The sequence below is a fragment of the Hevea brasiliensis genome, chromosome 15 (assembly GCF_030052815.1).
Source record: "Hevea brasiliensis isolate MT/VB/25A 57/8 chromosome 15, ASM3005281v1, whole genome shotgun sequence".
NCBI classification, from domain to species: domain Eukaryota; kingdom Viridiplantae; phylum Streptophyta; class Magnoliopsida; order Malpighiales; family Euphorbiaceae; genus Hevea; species Hevea brasiliensis.
This window is the reverse complement of record NC_079507.1, coordinates 45,923,650-45,945,139: the sequence shown is the minus strand read 5'-3', so window position 1 is coordinate 45,945,139 and position 21,490 is coordinate 45,923,650.

Here is a 21,490-nt window from a genome sequence, read left to right as displayed (position 1 = left end):
AAAGTTTATTGTGACCTCATTTATGATGTTTTGATTTAAATTGTGAAAGTTATTGTGTATATTTGAAATGACAATGTTTAGCAAATTGTTAAGATAAGTTTTGAAACCACAGAGTCATGACCATATATTTGAACACCTCACTAGCACGACTAGTGGGGGTAATTAGTTTCGAGTTTTGATTCCTTCTCTGGAAAAGTGTTGAGGTGTGCCAGTAGAAGAGGATGTGAATGGATATCCATATATTTGAGCTAGCTAGCCTTGTGATGTGATTTCTCTTTAGCCTATGGCTATTGAGATTCTATTTGTTTCAAATTGCATGATCTAACTATGGGTTTTATGAAATGCGATTTGATACTTCAAAATGAAATTGTTTGGGATTAAAATCTCATAATGCATGATTTGTATTTAATTCTCATGTTCAGTCAAATTTTTGAATAAATGTGATTTAAGTTCTGCATTAAGATTATTTTAGTATGTTGTGCACCATTGAGTCCTAGTACTCAGTGATAGCTTTTATTGCTGTTGCAGATATAGAGACTAGAGGAGCTGCAGACTGAATTGCTGAGGATTGAGGATCTTCCTGCTTTGAAGCTATCGGGTATAATTTACACCCTGATTGTAAATATTTATTTTGATGTATGTAATGCACAGAAATGTATGGACATGTGAAAATGGGTCTTGAGCAGCTTGTACAAAATCTATATAAAATTCGTAATAAATTTTAGTTTGGATTTTCTTAATGTAAATTTTTGTATGATGTATATATAAATTGTTTATCTTTAAAGAAATACGAATGTATAAAATTGATTGACAACACCTTGAGGATTATTGAATTTTGAACTTGAAAAATTAATTGAAATGATTGTGGAGTTGTTGAAATTGATTGAGTTTGATTGTGAAATTGAAGTAGTTGTTGAGAAAATTTTTGGAAGTATTTTTTTTTCAGGTATTTGAAGAACTTTTTTCTTAAAATACAGACGAAACTCTGGCAAAATTTTTATAAAATTTGCGGAGAAATAAAATGGATCAAGAATATTAACTAGTTTTAATTTTAATTAAATGTTTTAAATACCTATTAGAAAATGCTCACCACTTATCAAAAATAAGAAAATTGTTTTAAAATCTCTTGTAGGGTACTTAATGAATTATCGGTAGGTGAAGTGCGGTAGTTCATTAGGTATTCTATGGGATCATGTTATGCCTTACAGAGGGGTAAGGTGTGACATGTTTTAGTGGTATCAGAGCAAAAATTTTTGAAGTATGTTTGAACTTGAGAATTTGTGTCTTTCTTGTTAAGTGCAACTGCTCAATGTCCTTAATTATCACATACAGTGCATTACATCATGAATATGAACTAACGGAGGGAAATTTCCTTGTGTTATTTGTTCAGGAGATATCCTACTCCAGACTGAAATGGAAGAAGGGGATTGCTCAGTCGAGCAATTTGTTGAAGCTGAGGCACAAGGGGAAGCCCCAGCTTTACAGAACGTTAGTGGATCTGTAGCACCAACCCCGCAAATGCCGCAGTTTCCTGCACAGTTCACACAGCAGATGGCTGCGATGTTTCAGCAAATGGCTGGGGATATGCCTGTTCAAGCTCCACCCCAGACACCTGTGGCATAACCACTGCCTCCAGCCAGACAGTATGATAAGTTATTGAAGTATGGGGCTGCAGAATTTAAGGGTACAGTGGACCCTTTAGAGGCAGAGCATTGACTCGAAAGAATGGACAGAGTATTTAAGAAGCTGCACTGCCAAGATGAACTGAAGTTTGAGTATTCTGTGTCTCTACTGCAAGGGGATGCGTATGATTGGTGGAAGACCATCTCCCACAGCTTAGCTGAACCACCAGTGCTGACCTGGGATGACTTCATCAGAGAGTTCAGACAAAAATACATCCCAGATGCATATGTTGATCAGAAGTTACAAGAGTTTCTGAGTCTAAAATAAGGCAACAAAACTGTGGCAGAGTATGAGAGGGAGTTCTCCCGCTTAAGCCACTATGCTGGGAGTCTCCTTACTACCAGCAAGGCAAGGTGCAAGAGATTTGAGACGGATTTAAAGCCCGGCATAAGGATGCAAGTTGTGGGATTTCGACACAGCAACTTCTCAGAACTCATGTCTCAAGCACTTAAGTTGAAAATAATAGAATCAGAAGCAACCCCAGTGAAAGAAAAATCAGAGAAAGCTGAGAAATTAGAAAAAAAGAAGGGGGAAAAGTCAGTAGAACAGAGTTCTGGTGGGACTTTTGGGAAAAAGAAGAAATTTAGTGGACCCAGCAGGGGTTGAGGTGGAAGATTTGGCAGGGGCAGATTTTCTGGATAGAGACCCACTAGGTCTAGTCAGTAGTCGAGCAGGGGTTCACATTCTGCCCGTCCCTGTGAGACTTTTGGCAAGATTCATAAGGGGGAATGCTATTGGGCCATTGGAGCCTGCTTTAATTGTGGAGGCAAGGGCCATATAGCTAAAGACTGTCCTAGTGCTCCGAGATATGGTCCATCTCCTACTACTGCCGAGGGATCTATTTAGAGTCCTGCTCCCAGAGGTTCACAGTCAGTTGGCAGAGGAAGAGGCAGAGGTAGAGGCACTGCTTCAGGCAGTCAAGGCACAGTTGGTCAATCAGCACAAGGGAGTACTTCAGCCAGAGTCTACACGATGAGACAGCGAGAAGAGGCTGAGAATTCCGATGTGGTAGCTGGTACATTCTCTATCTCTGATCAAGAAGTATTTGTATTGTTTGATTCGGGTTCAACCCATTCATATGTTAGTGCTAGCATAGTCAGTTCACTTGTTGTTCCATGTGTGCAAATCGGTTTTGAAGTGCTAGTAACTAGTCCGTTAGGACAAGAGGTCCGGGTCAACAGAATCTATAGAGACTGTCCTTTGGTGATCCAAGGACATGTTTTCCTGTCAGACTTAATTGAAATGCCTTTCAGAGAGTATGATATCATCTTGGGCATGGATTGGTTAGCCAGGCATCACGCCATGATTGATTGTAGACTCAAAACAATCACTTTTGGTCTCCCTTTGTAAGGTGATGTGGTAATAAATGGGGAGAGGCATTTACTACCATCAAACATCATTTTGGTTGCACTAGCTAGAAGGATGATCAGAAAGGGTGTGAAGCATACTTGGCACATGTGATAGACACCCAGGTGGGGAGTCCAGCACTGAGGGACATCCCTACTATATGTGACTTTCCGGATGTATTTCTTGATAAATTGCCAGGATTACCTCCAGAAAAAGAGGTGCAGTTTGAGATTGATGCTATGCCTGGTGTGGACCCAATCTCTATAACACCATATAGAATGGCACCTACAGAATTGAAAGAGTTGAAAGTGCAGTTGCAAGAATTGCTTGACAAGGGCTTTATCCTCCCTAGTGTGTCACCTTGGGGAGCGCCAATATTGTTTGTTAAGAAGAAGGATGGCACTCTCCTCTTGTGTATTGATTATCGACAGTTGAATAAGGTGACAATAAAGAACATATATCCATTGCCCCGCATTGATGACTTGTTTGATCAGTTAAGGGGTGCAGCTGTGTTCTCCAAAATTGACCTGAGATCAGGTTATTATCAGCTAAAAGTACAAGAGCAGAGTATTCCTAAAACTGCCTTCAGAACCCGTTATGGCCATTATGAGTTCTTAGTTATGCCATTCGGGTTAACTAATGCTCTGGCTGCTTTTATGGATCTGATGAACACTATCTTCAGACCATACCTTGACCAATTTGTTGTGGTATTCATTGATGATATATTGATCTATTCGAGGAATGCAGAATAGCATGATAGACATCTGCGGATTGTACTGCAGACTTTAAGGGAGAAACAGCTATACGCCAAATTGTCGAAGTGTGAATTTTGGCAGAAAGAAATATCTTTCTTAGGGCATGTAGTATCAGAAGAGGGAATTAAGGTAGATCCAAGTAAGATTGAAGCTGTCCTTAATTGGAGGCCACCCAGAATTGTCACAGAAATTCGCAGTTTTCTGGGTTTAGTTGGATACTATCGTCGATTTGTGAAGGGATTTTCCATGTTGGCATCTCCATTGACTAAGCTACTCCGAAAAGATGTAAAATTTCAGTGTACGGATAAATGCGAACAGAGTTTTGATGAATTGAAAAGATGTTTGACTAAAGCTCCAATCCTAACTTTACCTACTCCGGGTAAAGAATACACAGTTTATAGTGATGCTTCTCACAATGGGTTAGGCTGTGTATTGATGCAAGATCGAAATGTCATTGCCTATGCATCACGCCAGCTAAAACCGCATGAGAGGAATTATCCGACACATGACTTGGAGCTTGCAGCTATTGTGTTTACTCTTAAGATCTGGAGACACTATTTGTATGGGGAAAAGCGTTACATCTACACAGATCATAAGAGTTTGAAGTATTTGGGCACCTAGAAAGAGCTGAATTTGAGACAGAGGAGGTGGTTAGAGTTGATAAAAGACTATGATTGTCTGATAGACTATCAGCCAGGGAAAGCTAATGTTGTGGCTGATGCCTTAAGTCGCAAGACTATGGCAAGTCTACAGGTTACCTCTTTGTCTTTGGTACATGAGTTAAGATCATTGCATGCCAGCTTAGAGATTAATGATAATGGGCAGACAGCAGTTGCATTGCGTGTACAGCCAGTGTTGATTGATCATATTAGAATGGCTGCTCAGAATGATCAGAAGTATCAGAAGCTGATGGAAGAAGTCTGACAGGGCAAGAAACCAGAATTGTCAATCAGAGATGATGGTCTACTGCTACACCAGGGCAGAATATGTGTTCCTAATAATGTTGATTTGAGATAGATCATTTTGAAGGAAGCACATGAGTCTCCTTTTGCCATGCACCCTGGTGGCATAAAAATGTATAGGGGGCTAAAGGAGCATTACTGGTGGATGGGTATGAAAAGAGATGTGGCAGAGTTTGTTTCTAAATGCCTAACTTGTCAGCGAGTGAAGGCAGAGCATCAAGTACCCGCCGGGTTGTTACATCCACTACCAGTACCAGAATGAAAATGGGAGAGAATAACGATGGATTTCGTGATAGAACTTCCAAGGACACAAAAGAGTCATGATGCAGTTTTGGTCATTATTGACAGACTGATCAAGTCTGCTCATTTTCTGCCAGTTCGGATGGACTACAGTTTAGAAAGATTGGCCAAGTTGTACATTGATGAGATTGTGAGATTGCATGGAGTGTCAGTATCCATTGTATCAGACAGGGATCCTAGGTTCACTTCTAGATTCTGGGGTAGTCTTCAGAGAGCCCTAGGAACTAGATTAAACTTCAGTATTACACTCCACCCATAGACAGATGGCCAGTCTGAGAGGGTAATTCAGATCTTGGAGGACATGCTACGGGCTTGTGTGATTGAATTTGAGGGCAGTTGGGACACACACTTGCCTTTGATTGAGTTTGCTTGCAACAACAGTTACCAATCAAGCATTGGGATGCCTCCATATGAAGCTTTGTATGGCAGAAAATGTAGAACCCCGTTATGTTGGGATGACGTGGGTGAAAGAAAGATGATTGGACCCGAAATTGTTCAGCAAACTGAAGAGAAAATCAGAGTGATCAAAGATAGACTAAAGACTGCATCAGACCGTCGAAGTCCTACATTGATCTGAAGAGAAGAGATATTGAGTATGCAGTGGGTGAGAAAGTATTCCTCAAGGTTTCTCCTTGGAAGAGAATTATGAGATTCGGCAGAAAGGGGAAACTGAGTCCTCGTTTCATTGGGCCATATGAGGTTCTAGAAAGAGTGGATCCTTTGGCTTATCATTTGGCACTACCTCCAGAGTTGGAGAAGATACATAATGTCTTCCATGTGTCTATGTTGAGGAGGTATCGATCAGACCCATCTCATATATTACTAGTAGAGGAAATTGAAGTGAATCCAGACCTCACATATGAAGAAGAACCCATAGTGATTTTGGCTTATAAGGTGAAGCAGCTACGAAACAAGCAGATACCGTTAGTAAAAGTGCTGTGGAACCATCATTCGGGCCAGGAAGCTACTTGGGAACGAGAGTAGGACATGAGGAGACAACACCCACAGCTATTCAGAGATTGATACCAGGTAAAATTTCGAGACGAAAATTGTTTTAAGGGGGGTAGAATTGTAACACCCCTATTTGTATAGCCTGGTATATTTCACTGTTCCGATGATCGGTGTCGGTCAGGAAAATTAAGGGGATTAGAACCACACTTAAGACAACTAGATAAGCCATAAACACAAATAATTAGTAATGTCCAATTAGTTAAGTATAAATAAGAAAAACAGAATATAAGAAGTTAAACGAGGCGAGAGTCATAGCGATGGATGACCCTCTCGGGAATGACTGCGAAGTCGATTTAAACTCAAATTTCGAACCATAAAATGTGACGCTGCAGTCCTTAGGACTATTATAAACACAGTGGAAAAGAGAAAATCACGAAAAAGAACTGTTAAGCCAGTCAAATAATTAGATCAGGAAGCCGGAAGAAATATTGAATTAATTGCAAATCGGGTTGAACCGGCGAGGGGCAATTTGGTCAATTGACCAGTGACTCGACTCGACCTAATCACAAATAAAATCGGAGAAAAGAAAATTTCGGAATTGAGAATTAAATTAAAGAACTAATAGAAAAAAATTAAAAAAAAAGAAAGAAAATGAAAAAGTGAAGAGAGGTGACATCATGCATGATGCCATAAATCATATAATTAAAAATTTATTTAAATTGAATTTTTGGTCTTTCATAAGACAAAAGAAAAGAAAAAAAAAGGGTAAAAGTCTTCTTCCTCATCCAAAGTGCCGCCCTCACTCTCCCTCATTTCTCCATTGTTACACCTCCATTAAAGCTTGCACTCAAGCTTGAAATTCTTCACTAAACCTTAATAGCTTCCATAAAAATCTCATTAAAGCTTGTTTTAGTCACTTGAGAAGAAGATTGAAAGAGGAAAGAAATACAAAAGATAGAGATTTGAAGGAATTGGAGTTCTAAGAAAGGTTAGTAAGCAAACTTGATAAATTTAGTTTGATTTCTACATTTTTAGCTTGATTAACTTGTAAATAAACTTAAAATGAAAAGAAAAATTTATTGAGGGACCATGACTGAAATTTCAGCCAGTATGAGGGGGAGGGTGATTTGCATAGTTTGATTTATTTGAATGAGTATATGAACCTTAATTAGTTGAATGGTTATGATTAAAGACTTTGAATTAGCTAAATGCAACAATTAGTGTGAATTAGGGTTTTGGACATTAGGGTTTAGAGACAAAAATGTGAGAAACTTGTAAATGATGTCTTGGACATAGTTTAAGGAAATAAATGGTCAATTGTGACCTAATGAGGTGTGTTAGGAGTGTTTGAATCAAAAGCCAATTCGGATTGAGTGTGTTCATGTTGCTGGTAGCATGACTAAGTTACCTTTAAGGGATCAAAAATAAAATTTTACAAGTCCAATTGGTATGAGACTAATTGGGAATGAAAATAGACACTAAATGACACAATTTTCATTTAGGAAGCATGTTCAAAAAGTGACCAAAACCTAGTGAACGAATTGACCAAACTTGGAAAATCACAGTCTGCCCTGTACAAAATGACCAAATGAACAGTGTGGCCATAACTTGAGCTAGGTAGGTCTAAATGACCTGAAATTTTACCAGTGGACAGTTGAGGTATATACCTAACACTTTCATGAAGAACACAAACCCAAATTATGCCATTAACCAAGTCATTTGGCCACCCAAAAATTGGTGACCTAAAACTGCCAGAACCAAAATTGCCCAGAAAACTGGGTTGTGTCCAATCCGGCAACCATAGTTCAAATGGCTATAAATTGAGCTACAAAACTCCAATTGGAGTGATTCAAAAAGGAGAATAAACTTAAGACATTAAGGAACATTTTCTATGAAGAAAGTTTTGCCAAATTCCAACAATAAGATGACCAATGGAACAGTACAATCTTAGATACCAAAATTGAAAATTATCAAATTTACCTAAAAGACTTAGAATTTGAATAAACAACCAAAACCAACAAATTTAGTGATCAAAATGTGGTGTGTGGGTGAAGTTGGAATTTCCATACCTCTTAAGCCTTAGAAAGTCAATAATTTGACTTGAATAGTATAGTAAATAGTAACCCCGAAACACAAAATTTCAAGAACGTCGAGTTTAGCAAGTTAGAGCAAGGTAAAAGCGAAATTAAATTTATTTTTGGATTTATGTTAAGTTATGGTACTAAAACACTGCAAAATTGTGTATTTTAGTTGAAAAGAATATCGGGAAAGAACCCGAGGAACCGACTCAAGGCCAAAAGGCGACTTGCTTGAGGTTTGTGCACAACATCACTATGCTTTAAAATTCATTGATAAAGTGAATGAAATATGCATTTTACTTTTGCTTTGAATTGTTGAAAGTTTATTGTGACCTCATTTATGATATTTTGATTTAAATTGTGAAAGTTATTGTGTATATTTGAAATGACAATATTTAGCAAATTGTTAAGATAAGTTTTGAAACCACAGTGTCATGACCATATATTTGAACACCTCACTAGCACGACTAGTGGGGGTAATTAGTTTTGAGTTTTGATTCCTTCTCTGGAGAAGTGTTGAGGTGTGCCAGTAAAAGAGGATGTGAATGGATATCCATATATTTGAGCTAACTAGCCTTGTGATGTGATTTCTCTTTAGCCTCTGACTATTGAGATTCTATTTGTTTCGAATGGCATGATCTAACTGTGGGTTTTATGAAATGCGATTTGATACTTCAAAATGAAATTGTTTGGGATTAAAATCTCATAATGCATGATTTGTATTTTATTCTCATGTTCAGTCAAATTTTTGAATAAATGTGATTTAAGTTCTGCATAAAGATTATTTTAGTATGTTGTGCACCACTGAGTCCTAGTACTCAGCGATAGCTTTTATTGCTATCGCAGATATAGAGACTAGAGGAGCAGCAGACTGAGCTGCTGAGGATTGAGGATCTTCCTGCTTTGAAGCTATCGGTTATAATTTATACCATGATTATAAATATATATTTTGATGTATGTAATGCACAGAAATGTATGGACATGTGAAAATGGGTCTTGAGCAACTTGTACAAAATCTGTATAAAATTCGTAATAAATTTTAGTTTGGATTTTTTTATGTAAATTTTTGTATGATGTATATATAAATTGTTTATCTTTAAAGAAATACGAATGTATGAAATTGATTGACAGTACCTTGAGGATTATTGAATTTTGAACTTGAGAAATTGATTGAAATGATTGTGGAGTTGTTGAAATTGATTGAGTTTGATTGTGAAATTGAAGTAGTTGTTGAGAAAATTTTTGGAAGTGTTTTTTTTTCAGGTATTTGAAGAACTGTTTTCTCAAAATACAGACGGAACTCTGACAAAATTTTTATAAAATTTGCGAAGAAATAAAATGGACCAAGAATATTAACTAGTTTTAATTTTAATTAAATGTTTTAAATACCTATTAGAAAATGCTTACCACTTATCAAAAATAAGAAAATTGTTTTAAAATTCCTTGTAGGGTACTTAATGAATTATCGGTAGGTGAAGTGCGGTAGTTCATTAGGTATTCTACGGGATCATGTTATGTCTTACAGAGGAGTAAGGTGTGACATAATTTAGGTAAGCTTCCTTCATGAAAGTTAGCACATTTTTATGCCTAGTTTCACCTCCAATTAGTCTCATACCAATTGGAGTCACACACTTAAGGTTCTAAGCTAAAATATACAGTGCCCTACTACACATTCTTCATCACATACCAATTACACATCCAATACTTACCAAGTTAACTCTTTCATGCCAATTCTGGTTTGTACCATACCATTAACATACTTTACATCACATTTTGGTCATTTTGGGTAGTTTGTAACCACTCTCAACATACACATTATAACTCAGAATTTTCAAAGTCTAATTACTATAATTTAACCACATGAACATACCTTATTTACATGTCCAAATCTAAACAATTATTCACATACACATGCTGCCACCATAAGCAACATAATTCAACAAACCATTCCATGAAACTTAAACATTTCAATCTTCTTCATGAGGCTGCCACAAGTTTACACATACCCATCAACTTCCATTTGCACTTTTCAAGCTTATAAATCAAAATTTACACATGGAATTTAACTTCAATACAATTAGACATTTAAATCAACATTCAAACAACCATTTACATGCAAGGACAAACTATTCATGGTAAGGTTTCATGGCTGCCAAAATGGTGTTTAATCATAAATCCATCAAACATCAAAAATTCTTTCATAAATCAACTACCCACAACCTTGGTTACACTTTTAATGAAACAAGAATTGAAAATACCCACTTACCTCTTTTGGACTTATTCAAAACCTTACCAAAACTTAACTTTCTTGCTCCAAGTATGTTGCCCAAGGTATGGTGGTCAAGTTTAATGAAGGGAGCTAGTGTAAAGGATGGCTAAATCATGGTGAACTTGAGCTTGGAGTGTGGACGGCCATGGAGGTTTTCTCCCAAGGTGTTTCGGCTGGATGTCCTAAGGTTGAAGAAGATAGAATCTTCTGCCCATATGCTGATTAAAGGTCCACTTTGAAGATGTTAGTGGAGCACTAAAATCAATTATAAGGTTTGTTTAATCAAATTTTCCATAATTCCACATTTAACCTCTTTTCTTTCACTTTTTAGATTATGTACCACCATTTTAATTTTTTATGACATTTCCAAAGTGTAATATCATTTATTTTTAATGTACATTGAGGTTAAAAGTCAACTCGAGGTGTCAAATGACCACAATGCCCCTATTCGAGTTGCATTCCCGATTTTTCAGTAACACTGAGTTTTGTCATTTTCTCAATTCCTCGTTTTTCTTTGTACTAATTAATTAATTTTTCTTTGATATTTCTAATGTCACTTATACTTCAATAAGTCTTTAATTTTGTCTCAAAACTAAATTCCGAGGGTTTCCTCTGATCCTGGTGGCTATTGCTGCGCCATAACTTCCGTCACGATCACCCATCATTTGCGATCTTTGGCTCGTTTAACTTAGTTTCATTTTATTGCTATTATTTTTTCTTTCTTGTATTTCATTATTTTATATCTTCTCACTAACATTTAAATGTAGTTATAGGCATCCTAGCTGTCCGGACAGATACTGGTCACCAGAACAATAGAACGCACTACCGAGTATAGGGGTGTTACAATATATATATATATATATATATATATATATATATATATATATATACTATGAAGGCTAATTTTTAATTAATTATTAAAATTTATTATTTTATTATAATATAAAAAATATATAAATTTAAATTTTAATCCTATTAGAATATATGGTATGTAATAATCATGCTTCTTTATTTTTTATAATTCATTTGTATTTTGTAATATTTTAAATAATTTTAAAAAGTAAGTATTTATATATATGAATGAAAGGCAAACTTATGAATCATCAAAATACTTACTTTTTAAAATTATTTAAAATATTACAAAATAAAAAAAAAGGAATTATAAAAAATAAAGAAGCATGATTATTACAAAATATATATATATATATATATATATATATATATATATATATATATATAACAGATAGATATTATAGATAAAAATAGAAAGAAGAGAGAATGTTGAGATTGTCATAAATATGAATAAAAGGCAAACTTATGGATCATCAAAATACTTACTTTTTAAAATTATTTAAAATATTACAAAATACAAATAAAAGGAATTATAAAAAATAAAGAAGCATGATTATTACCGTATATATATGACAGATAGATATTATAGATAAAAATAGAAAGAGGAGAGAATGTTGAGATTGTCAAAAAATACTCATAATAATTTGTTATAATGACAATAAAAAAATTTTATTTTATTTTATTTAAAATATTAATATTAATTTTTGATATATATACCTAATTTCTATTTCACTTAATCTTAATTTATTAAATTTTCATAGTTCTATATGAATTTGAATTCTATTTTATACAATATTTATATATATATATGAACTAGATTTAGTGAAATAATAATTTAAATCGTTTGAAACTAATTTTATTTAATTAATTTGAAATATTATATTATAATTTATATATCATTAACTCTCCAAAATATATTATAATTTAAATTTTTAAAAAATAATAAAAAAAAATAAAAATAAAATTCAAGTAATTAAAAAGAAATTATCTCTTATTTTAAAAAAATAGAAATTTTCTTTTTTCACAATTTTAACATATAAGATGTTGAGTAATTAAAAAAAATAATAAATGTTGAATAATATTAAAATTAAAGTTTTAATAAAATTAGGATTATATAAATATAATTTGATTAGAAAAAAAAAAAAAAGAGAAAGCTAGCTTCTTTTGTTTACAAATAAAAAAAAATATTAATTATTAACAAAAAGAAATTATCTATAATTTTTATTAAATAAAATCTTGATAACTCTTATATATTACATCAATGTTTTTTATATATAAATCTTATTTCAAACTAGAAATGTTATACTTAATTTTTTAAATAAGGTTGATCATTAATTATTGTATTTTATAAGATATAACTATTACAAAATAACAATATAATATTATAAAATGATTTTTCATGATAAATAATTAAAAATACAAAATATTTTAAACATAATAATAATATTCTAAAATTATGAGTAAAAAATAGTAATGGTAATTTGATATTATTATAATAAAGAAGTAAATTTAATTGATTATTAAAATAAATATATTATGGTGATATTATATTATATATGATAAATTAATATCAAATTATATATAAATAGATTAAATTACGAGTATGTATGTGCAACGCATGTTTAGTAAAAATTAGTTTATATATGTATATAAAGCAGAAATGTATTTTTAAAAATTTGATATGTAGTATTATTTTTTAAAATATTATCATATTGCTAACACGTGACATTCTCCTCATCTTTGAGTTTGAGTTATTTAGATCAGGAATATGATCTATTTCATGTATACTAGCTTTAGACTTTATACTCATTTCACCCTTTAATAAATTTAACATATTAATATAATAATAAATAGTCATTATTATAAAATAATTTATAATATATTAATATATATTAATTATATATATCTATATCTATATTATATATAAATAGATTTTAATTATTTATATTATAAAATTTTTATTAAAAAGTTTAGTAGATAAAAATAATAAAAATAAAATTTAAAATAATATATTATTTTGTATATTAAAATTAAAAAATACATAAATTAAAATTATTATTTGTCTTTTCTAAAAATATTAATTAATAAATGATATTGTTTGCATTCTTAGCGTGCGGAAGCAGAACGGGATAACAAAGCAATTGAAAAAGGAGAAAGTCCTTGAGTTAAGGCCACCCAACAAAAAGAAAAAGAAATATAGCCTTCAAATTTCTCCAGAAGACAAATTTACCCTCCAATTCACTCACTGTTCAGGCCAACAAATTTCGAGACAAAATGACATAAAAACCAAGGAATGTAAAATTTATGTCGCGTGGCAAATGGTCAATGTGTAATTGCACATTTACAATTCAGATGTGATTGTACCGTTCACTAGCTACAGTAAATTGATTTCTCCTTTAATATGTTAATAGATAATATAATATAATACGAGTTAATTGGCCCAATAACTAATTTTGTACCCTCACTCTATAAAAGTAGTCCATTACACTTTTAATGGCCCTGTTTAATTGGGTCAATTTTTAAATATTTAGCTGAAATATTATGGAATATAATTAAATTAGGTCCAATTAAACAGATTGGTCATTAATATCTTAATATGTATACTTAATATCTCCTCATTCGTTTGTCAAAAAAATGTACAATTGGTGGGCTAATTAAAATTTTAAACATATAAGTTTATTAATAATAAAATTGGCCAATAATTTTTAATGAATTGACCAAGTAATTTCATGATTAATGGCTCATTTTAATTATAAACTAATTGTAAAATTTTATAATGTTAATATTTTAATTGTGCCTATTAGTTAAATTTAGACCAATACTAGGTCAATTAATAGATTATCGTCATTAATATATATATATATATATATATAAAGCAGGAGGATAATTTTAAAAATATGAAACGTGATATTTTTTTTATAGTATTACCATATGGCTAATACATTGCATTTTCCTCCTCTTTGAGCTTGGATTATTTAGATTAGGGATGTAATCTATCTCTTATATACAGGCCTTGGATCTTATACCCATTTTACTCTTTAATGAATTTACACTATTAATGCTATAATTTTACTCTTTAATGAATTTAACTTATTAATACTATAATAAGTAGTTATTGTTATAAGGTAATTTAAAATATATTAACATATATTAATTACATATATTTATATCTATATTAAATATAGATGGATTTTAATTATTTCTATTATGAAATCTTTATTAAAATGTTTAACAGATAAAAGTCATAAAAATAAAATTTGAAATAATTAATAATAAAAAATTTAAAACATAACATTATTTTTAAATATTAAAATGAAAGAAAAATATATAAATTAAAATTATTAATAGCCACGTGCATTATGTCACACCCCTATAAAGAGCTACTGCAAATTCTAAAACTTTTTGCGCTGGTTGGAGCAAGTCTCGCAGCTAGGGAGATTAAATCAGGCCAATTCCTCTACCAAGCAAGTTGGGCATGTGTTGTTGGGCATTGCTGGGCAAGCAAGGCAGCAGGGCAAGCAAGATCAGCCGAGCGAGCCTAGAAGGCAAGGGAGGGTCTAGAAGCTGCTTGGGGGAACTGGAGACATGTGGTACTCTCTATAAGGCACTAGAGCTGCTTAGCACCCGCTAGGCCTGATGGGCAAGGAGCTTAAGGGCCAGCACTCTAGAATGGGTGAGAGAGTGTTGCACCTAGTGGAGACATGCGGTAGGGACTGGAGAGCTCTAGAAGGTTTCGAGCATTGGGGGACAGCTTGGGCATGGACAGTGGTAGAAGACTCTAGGGTTCTCCACATTGTGCAACCAAGGACACTTTCTAAAAGGAGGGACTTGAGTGCTGCCCAAGCAAATCTAGAATTCTCCACCAAAATATCTAGCACCACTAACATTAGATTTTTAGGAGAGAATCAATCCCAACTATCTATTGGAGGCAATCCAACCATACATTTTAGGCAGCTTCTTCACCACATATTGAGGAGGTGGGGGGAACTATAAATAGGCACATAGGCATTCATTTGTATACATATTAGAGTTTAGCACACTTCTTGTACTTAGCCTTGTGCAAAGCATTCTTTCAAGTGTTACACAATACTCCCTTTGCCTTAAACACTTCTCCCATATTTCCCTTAGCCAACTTCCTTCCTTTTTTTTTTTTTTGTCACCCTTGTTAGTCTCCAATTTGTTGGACTAACTTAGTACAAGCTGACTTAGTCTAAGTGCTACACGGTGTTAGGGTTAAAGTCATTAAGACTGTGACAATTGGTATCAAAGCCAGGTTAGTGCTTGTGAGGAGGTTAGGCTGCTATCATGTATAGTCCAAGTGAGCTTACTCATGGTGCTAGTGGATCAGTTGGTGCTCCTGAAGGAGAGGAGCAAGGGGTAGCAATAAGAGGGGACATGGCAATTCAAGAGATCCCTCTCACATTAGGGAGGAGATGGGAGACTTAGACATGTGGCTGGCGAAGGTAGAGCTGCATATTGCTGATGGTGAGGAAAAGCTCAATGAAATTGACAACTGGATTGAAGAACTTGATAGAAGGTTGGATGAGTTCCGAGAGGAAGCCAAAGGCACCATGAATGCTGCCATCGATAACCTCACAAGTGAGGGCAAGTCTATAAGGTACGCCCTTATAGAAGACATTGCCACCCTTCGTGAGGAAAACTGCTTTCGAAGGGAGGATTTAGATCATGTGCTAGCAAGGTTAAGGGATTTAGATGATGAAATGGTCATCATGAAAAGGTAGTAGCACAAGGTGGAGTTGCTAGCCCTTCCACATTGCCTTCGATTGTGCTATCGAAGGTTAAAGTGCCAAAACCGAGTTCTTTTAAGGGATCTCGCAATGCCAAGGAAATTGATAATTTCCCATGGAGTTTGGAGTAATATTTGATACATTTGTATCATATAGGTATTTTAAGGTACCTTTGCATTACCTTTCATAGCATTTAGGTAGTTAATTGCATGAATTTTACTTACGATCATTAGTTTTTTTTTAAGTTTGATAATCTCTACTTAATTTTATATTTTCTGTATCTTTTCAGGTGTTTTAATAGAGATCCAAAGCATAGAAGTCGATTAAATAGTTTGAGAAGTTAGGAGAGTCAAGAAAGCTTATTGCATAATAGTACACAGGTAGTGTAAGCTAGAAATAATGACTCGTGTAACCTCTTGCCCAAGGGAACTTGAAGGAGATGGAAGGACTTCAGTACATGGGTCATGTACTAGACCCCGTGTAACACCCAAGACCCTGTGTAACTTGCTATCCTCCCCAAAACATGAAGAACAAAGTGGTCCAGAGAGTTACACAGGTTAGGGCAGTGTAGTGTGCTTCTATTTGGATTCTGCTGCACTCATTCTGAATAGATTTCAATTTGAAACATGACCTTTAAGTACCTGATACAAAAACTAGAAGACCAAAACAGGAAGGAGAGTTCGTTTTAGTTTTAAACCCTAGTTTTCTAAGCAATTTAGAGAGAATCTGCATTAAGGCTCAAGGAGAAGGACTCTCAGCTGAAGTTCTAAAAGTTCAAGGCTGCAGATCTTTGTTTTGGGTTCTTTTATTTTATTTCTTTAGATTGTCTTATGTTCTTTTATTTTAATTTTATTATGTTCATTAAACTCACCAAGAGTGAGTAGTTTATTTAATTCTAGGGTCAGGAGAGTGGCACTTTCAATTATTATGAATCTATACCAAAGTTATTTAATGGATTTGAGTTTTATTCTTTAATTCAATATTTTGTATTCTTAATGCATGTTATGTATTGGTACCCATTTAGTTATGATATAAGATACTAATTGAAGAACTAAAAGGTGAAAATTAGTATTAGAAATCAGGATTTTGAACCTAGAAAATCTTACCTAGAGATAGGTTGAAATCTATTGTGGAGTTTCATAATTAATCAAAGAGCTTAAAGGGTTTTAATTAAGATTAATTGCCATCAAAGTAGGGTTCAAGTTAATTAAAATACACCTTAAGTGCCTTGAGAGAGGACTTAAGATATCTTAGGATTAATTTCCATCAAAGTAACAATTATCAATTTTTTGAGTAGGTAAGGTTAAGTCCATAATAAGGTTGAAGTTTGAACCCCTAACTCTAGAATGTTATTATCCATTGGTATTTTAGTTTAGTTAATTGTTTTAGATTTTATTTCTTTTAATTTTTATTTAATTACTATTTCTCTACAACTTGATCTTATAGATAATTAAAATCACTATAGTTTGGTACTCAACATGGTCCTCGTGGGAATGATACTCTACTCATCACTTTATTGCTTGTTAACGATCTATGCACTAGTCGGGTTGTAAACCAGCAAATAAGTTTTTGGCGCCGTTGCCAGGGACCGGTGCTTGATATCAAACAATTAATGATTTGATTAATCTAGACATTTTTGTTTCTTTTATCATTTTTTTTGTTTTTACTTTTTTATATGTCTAATTTTGTTTTTATTTATTTTTTCTTATGAGGTACATTGAGATGTTTCATCAACAAGTCTTCACAGGTTTTATCAACAATACGATGAACCCTTTTATGCTGCTTGGGGAAGATTTAATGAATGAAAAGAGAGATTTCCTCATCATAATCTTTCAAATCACTTTTTAACTCTTTGTTTCTACAATGGTTTAGATGAAATGACAAGAAATTAGATAGATTATGGAGCTTGGGCTACTGGTGATCACATTCTTCAAAAAAACCATGAGGATGCCATTCACTTGTTAAATGACATGGTCAATTTTGATTACCGTTGGTATTGGGATCCTTAATTACTGGGTTGGAGTCACTAATACCTCCCACAGATCTATCAACCTAACATTTCACACCAACCATTCGAGTTGCAATTAGAGAAGGGAGTGGGACTTGAAAAGGTAGTAGCTACCTTGGAAAATTTTAACAACCTAATAGTGAACAATGAGCTATCACTTTATGACAAGAAATTGAATGAACAAGGTTGGGATAATGAAGAAGATTTATGGGAATTTGAACCTATAAAAGAAGTTGAGCCTCAAAAATAAAATTCCTTTGAAGATGACTTACCAGTAGAGTTCCCATAAGAACATGAATTACTTGAAAAAGAAGTGGAACCTAGAGCTGAAGGAAACAACTCCTTTACGGTTGGGGGTCAATGGAAAGGTGCTTATATAAAGATAAATCAGAGATTGATGAGACTATCAATTTAAGTTCGTTGATGGTTCTTACACATACACCACTAGTAGATCCTTTTCTATAATGGACACCTCATTCATCATCATATGTACTCCATAAGCTAAAGTTATCCTCTTCTCAAGCATATCATTCTATGTCATGTGTCATTCGTGTTACATGCAATCTTATTTCAAATCTAGCCAATCTTGAGGATACTATAAATCAAGACCCATGTGCTTTGTTATATGACAACTACGATAGGCAAAAGCCACTTTTTGACTAGCACTTCTAAAAGGAATCAAGCTAATGACCTTAAATCAGTGCTCCTTGGGAGGCAACCTGAGAATTAAGAATTTTTCTTTAAGTTTATTTTGCTTTTGCTTTCTTTTACAATTAAGTTATATAGGCATCCCAAACTCTAACCTTGGATATTATAGGCAAAAGCAAGGAGCTAAGAGGAAGGAACGGATTAAGAGAAAGAATCAAAACCACACAAGATGGGAAAATTTCAAAACCAAGGAAGTACATCTATTGCTAATCTCTATTATACATTTTACTCATACATTTAGAAACAAGTTAGCATGAAGAGATAGAAAAAATAGTGCATTTGAAGTGTTTAATTCTAGGTTCAGAAAGTTACACAGGGTACCCGTGCTTTTAAGCATGCCCCATGTAACCTACTGAGCACAAAACACACATGAACTAAATGCTCTAGAAAGTTACATGGGGCGCCCTATGCAAGGATACACATGCCGTGTAATAAGGGAATGGAAAAGAATAGGTAATTTTGTAAAACAAAAACTTACATCAGGTGCCTCTTGCAAAGGTACACAGCCCTTGTGAGTTAGGAGGGCGAAAGAGAAAAGGAGAAAGAGGGACAGAGAGTTATACAGGTCAACCTTGTGTGAAAGTACATGGACTGTGTAACTCACCAAGCTTAAAAAAAAAAAGAAACAGAAGATTACACTAAGCGACCTGTATAGTGGAACACAGCCCCATGTAAATCTTCGTAAACACAATATAAAGAGGCACAAAAAAAATTTTACGAAATGATGTGATGGCCATTTTAACTCTTATTTAAACATTTCAATGCCCTATTCCATAGCATAAAACCTCTCTCTCTTCAAGAATATCTTAAAAACTCTCCCCCTCTTTTGATTTCTCCCATCCAAACCCTAACTTATTCTTGATTCTCTCTCTTAATGGCTCTAACAAAAAGAGTAGCAGCATGAATTTTCTCTTCCTCTAGGGTAAGGAATGATTCTTCATCACCACCCCAAAGGCCAAGAACAAGACAAGCATGCTAAGAAGCCGCCTAACCACAACGCCAACCCTAACCCCAACCCTAACCACAGCCATAACCAGACTTTGCTTTGGCAAGGAATTTCAAGAATGCTACCCACTGCGATGTCTATGCTAGGCTAAATAACAAAAAGATCTTATCCACAAAATATATGGACACAAAATTCTTGAAGCAACTCAGGCTTAAAAGAGAAGTGGATATTTTTCTAGACAACATTAGGTGGACGAGATTTACCAAATTGCGCTAACCAATATACAAATACACAACACTCGAGTTTCTAGGCAATTTCCAAGCCACCCCTAGGGCTACAGATAAGGTAGATAGGGGCATGATCAAGTTCAGACTATTAAGGGTGGACAGAGTGATAAACATAGATGAGTTTAATGCTGTGTTCAGGTTTGATAGTGAAGGCCTCTAGGAGATCCCTCAAAATAGACTGGAGCATGACAACATCGCTTTTTAGAGGACCATTGTCCATAACACGAAACTACAGAACTCCAGCAGCTCAAAATCCTTTGGATTGGCAAATTTGGCATTTAGATACTTACACAAGCTAGCAGCCCACACCATTATGGGCCATAGTGATAGCCTAGGCGTAGTAAATACTAATGAGTTATTCTTCCTATGGTGTATGTTGAATGAAAGGAGATGCAATACTAGTTACTTCCTCTGCCAGCACCTTAGTGGATTTCTCACTAGGCCATGGGCCACATAGTGGTGGGAGGATTAATCACAGCACTTGTCTTATACTACAAGTTTGTGCCAGCACACGTTAGGTTGTGCCCCATCTTAGGCACGATCCATACTAAACCATTTGCATATCCACGGGGTTATGTAGAAGAGTAGTGGACACTTGCCTATTAATCAATTCACAAGGGAATGTCATTCCTTGGAGGCCAATAGTAGAGCAAGGGGAGTCTTCTAGGGCACAAGAGTAGGTAAAGGAGTAGCCCCAAAAGTAGCAAGAAGAATTGGACCTCTTGCTTAAAGGATCACCAGCCCGCGTCTCTCCATACAGTCCACCACCTGCAGATATTGTTCTTGCATACCTGTAGAAGATGGAGATGACTATCAACAACCAGATGAGGACACTGGAGATTACACTATCTGATAGGATTAGGCCTATAGAGGACAGTCTCTAGGAGGCCCACCACAAACTGATATGATCGTTGAGAGGCAAGATGAGGGGACACCTTCCTCACCATTGGAGGCTTTTTAGACTTAAGATAGATTTTGAGATATTATACAGGCTTAGGCCTTAGTTTTAGTCACTACCTTGTCTAGTTGGTTTATTTTGTACAAACTCCACTCCTATGTTCATATGCCCTGCCTTAATATATATATGCTTTGCTAATATTGTGTATTTATTATTTTATCTCTATTTAGCTTACATAATATGTTGCCATTAAGGACAATACCAAGTTTGAGTTTGGGGGTGCATTCTTGCATTGCATTTCATTTTTGTTATTTTACAATTGTATTGCCTTACTATACCTTTGTCATACTTGTGTATCAAAATCCAAAAAATTTTCAATTTTTGAACTTTTTTCAAAAAATTTTAATCTTAGAACTATAACTAAAAACCTTAACAAGCTAATAATTGATCTCTCTTGGAAAGTAGAATGGATGTAACCGGATAGACAAAAAGGCTTAAATGTAATATTTGTGAAAAATTCATTGCCTAAGTGAAGTCAAACTAATTAATCCCCTTTATAGCCATTAATTTGTCACATTAGACTTGTAAAATTAGGAGAAAATTTTTGAAATATGAACAAACCTAGATATGCCTTACCAAACCTAGAACATATCTCTTGGACCTATTGAGGTGAAATCTTAGCATAAGCTTGATAAAGA